Here is a 4,002-nt window from a genome sequence, read left to right as displayed (position 1 = left end):
CAGAAGGAACCTTTGTGATCATCTAATCTATGGTCTGATCAGCCCTGCTCCACCACTGCCACAAAAACATGGATGCTTTGGAAGAACCGTGGTACCAACCATCACAGGATTTTCCCAATATTTCATCTTGGACTGCAGCCTGAAAGCCCTGGCCGTGATTCACTATTCACTGATTCACTATAAACTCACGTAATCATTTATATCAGTGCAACGGAATGTAAAATGCTACCAGGTCAGTATGGAAGCATTGTACGTCACTTTGCACTGATGTAAACGACTGCACAAAATACAGGGCAAGTGTGACTGGGGTTGCCTAGTAGTTAGTAGTTACCGCCCGCCGCAGCTGGTAGTCCTCAGCTATGCCATGTGATCGTGGTCAGTAACAATAACCCCATGCCGTAAACTACAAAAGCAATGATCTCTATACTGATGGTATTTCTTAAAACCTGGAACATACCGGGAAATGGGAAGTGAGCTCAGAGACAACAACTGAAATGTAATGAACTGCGCTGGGCGATCATCTCGCTCTCACACATTACTTCACATGTAAACAAACGAGCATATAACCAGCATTACCTCCAGAAGTGTATCCAAGCCAGTCCTGCTTCCACTGAAGTTCATGGCTATGCTCTGACTGGCTTCAAACAGGAGCAGCATTGGGACAATGGAATGCATTCCTCAGGTATTAAATATACACACAATGAAGGATAGGCCCAAGCTGCAATATCTCAATCCAGGCCTGGAAGAGCTCAAAAGTCAGGTGTTCTTAGCTGTAGGGGTTTGATCAAGCCTGTTTTAAATACATCTGCCATCCGGTAATGATATCATGGAATTCACTTTCTTTTATAAATGCATAACAAAAATTTGTGTACTGATTTGCATGCCAATTTGCATACACTCTCTCTTTGCAAACTCTTATCTCTGCTGCTGAAACTGTCCGACCTGATAAAATTAGTCACCTCCCCAGAGGAACCCAGAGGCCACAGGAAGTGCAGTTGGTTATTCCTCTTCTTTGTGAATCAGTCTTGAATCAATACCCCAACACAGATTCAGAGATTTCATGGCCAAAAGGAACCGCCATGATCATCTAATCTGACCTTCTGCATAACACGGGCCACAGAATTTCCTGCATGAAGCGCAATAACTTGTGGCTTGTGCTAGAGCACATCTCCTAGAAGGATATCTAATCTTGTTACCACCTAGGAGAGCTCTCTCTGTATATACGTATATATTTAGCTAATAGACCAGGTGCCTGTGGAGGGCGCTCAGAAATATGTTGCACACTTCCTGGGTTTTGTAGGACCAGTTCAAGGTGTTATGCACTCTAACTGACTTCCTCCGGCAGCTGTGTACATCAACTCTTCATCAAGATGTCAAGCCATGGAGGATCCACCCACTTCCCTTGCTAAGCTGTTCCAATGGTTAACAACGTTCAGTATTACAAAATGGCTAATGGCCACTCTGCTGCGAGGAGTGATCAGTCAAACAAACTTCTGCCTCAGACAGCAGCTGTTGACAACTTGACTCACTCTCCCTAGAGTGGCAGTGATCCTCACCGGCATTCTGTTCCACTCCCACTGTGAGTGATGCCCTAACCTTTGGAGTACACGTGCATGCTAAAATGCTGCATACCCGGTGTATAAACACATTCGCCTAGGGAGAAAGGATGATACAAACCAGACTGTGTTTCATTCAGACTCACTATTATCAAGGCCGACTCTTTTCCAATGAATTTAAGCTTCGAAACCGGGCAGATTCACATTTTGTGGCTCAACTCAATCACCACAGTGACTTTTATTTTTAAAATGGCAGTTAACTAGCCCTGGCATTGAGCAGTACTGAAAGATACAGGAGTGCACTCAAATACAGCAATAACTTTTGTACAGTTGGCTTCATGCACTCGGCTCTGCACAGGGGAATGTCAAACAACATCATAGGGTGCGTTGTTTGAAAACAAGACAGAGCGCCCAGCTGCTCAAGAGCACACAGAGATCCAAGGGTGATCATGAAGCGGGGGAGATTTATGACTCCCAGTAGAAATGAGCTATTTCCAGCTTCCACTTCCGCCAAAACATTATAATAGTGATAAAACTTGGCACTTATGGCTGCGGCTTCAGAGCTGCCTGTGGGGTTTGGATGCCTGATTCCTATTAAAATGAACAGGAACGGGGCACCCAAACACCAAGGCAGCTTTGAAATGCTCAGCCTTTCTGTCCTTCCAAACATTTTACACACATAGGCCTAATCCTGCTGCCTGTACTCTCAGGAGCAAGTGCACTGAGGTGAATGGGGCCAGTTCACGGTGAAATGTGCCCCAGCATAAGGAGCATGCACCATTCCTGTCCCTCTTAAGACCTGACATTGCACCCCAAGGCCTGAGCCTCCAGTCCCTGTGCACCCAGAACCCGCAGTGAGTCAAGGCAGGGCCGGATTACGGTTCTGAGGGGCCTAAGTATGAATGACATATTGCAAAAAAAATTATGAAGTCATCCAACGTTTCTCTACATACATATTTACATATTATTTATGTATGTAAAATTAACAAGGTTATTCTACTCTCACAACACTCAATTCTTCAAACAGATACTTCTGAGTAAGAGGTAGCATGAGGGATGCTACAAGATCCTTCTCTTAGGCCTCCTTTCTCCTAGGTCGTGGAGTGGTCATCTGTACGAGGATGAACGCTGCAACATTCCCCGTCCTGCTCACCTCTTTCCACCTGGTGCTTCTACCCTCAGCTCTCCACATGGCACAGTGCAAAGCCAAGCCCTGCAGGTGTTCCCCCAAGCTATGGACTCTACACCACATACCCTGTCTCCCTCTGACTGCAGGCTATGTCTACACTACCGCGGTAAGTCAACCTACGCTACGCAACTCCAGCTATGTGAATAACGTAGCTGGAGTCGACGTGCCTTAGGTCGAGTTACGGCGGGGTCTGCACCATGGAGGGTTGACGGGAGAAACTCTCCCGTCGACTTACCTTACTCTTCTCATCAGGGGTAGAGTACAGGGGTCGGCTGGAGAGCGATCTGCTGTCAATTTGGCGGGTCTTCACTAGACCCGCTAAATCGACCGCTGGTGGATCGATCTCAGATGGTCGATCCCAGCTGTAGTGTAGACATAGCCTGGGAGGTAGCCAGCTTTTATTATGTAAAATAAAACCACTCAGTGTAAAATCCACTGAAGTAGAAGAAGTAATAGTGGGAAAATTACATTGGGTGGCATTGTATTTCAGGCTGACTTGCTCTGAAAGCTGCCTCCCAGTGTTGCACTGGCTGAGGACAATGAATTACTGTTTTTGCATTGAACCCAAATATTACTTGTGGGATGATACCCAGTTTATATAGTTAATCTCCAGTGATTCACCACATCCGGTCATTCTGTCACCAAGCTCTTCCACAATTAGAATAATAGAATAGAATCATAGGACTGGAAGGGACCTCGAGAGGTCATCTAGTCTGGTCCCCTGCACTCATGGCAGGACTAAGTATTATCTATTCTAGAATGTGTGATCAGCAGCTCTGACATGAGGTTCTTTAAGCATGAGTTCTGTGTGCACCAGCCCCCTACAGTGTTTGCATTTGTTTGTTTTAAGTTTTCTGTAAGAAAAAGGTAACAGCTAGAAGTGACACAGATCTATAGATGGTTACCCACTCATAATATTTAGCACTTCTGTACTATGTTAGCTCTTCAGAATCACTGTACAAACACTAAACAAACTTAATCTAAAGCCTTTCAGCTTTTGAGTAACTAGGAGTTGACAAAACAGAGCTATACCCTGTTGTGTTCTCTGCCCCCCTGAACAAAAAGACTTCACTGAAAATCAGCATCTTAAAAGAACCATTAAGGCTCTTTCAAAAGAACAGTCCAACTAAGGCTGCTGTAGTGACACCCTTGCTACATCAGGTCTGTTTATGGCTGGTATAGAATGAAGGGAGAGCTTCCTGTTTCATTTGCATGTGAAAATCAAGCAGACCTTGCTTATTTTTTTCCCTTAAGTGC

The sequence above is a fragment of the Natator depressus genome, chromosome 1 (genome assembly GCF_965152275.1).
Source record: "Natator depressus isolate rNatDep1 chromosome 1, rNatDep2.hap1, whole genome shotgun sequence".
In the NCBI taxonomy this organism is placed as follows: Eukaryota; Metazoa; Chordata; order Testudines; family Cheloniidae; genus Natator; species Natator depressus.
Note: the sequence above shows the minus strand (reverse complement) of the source record.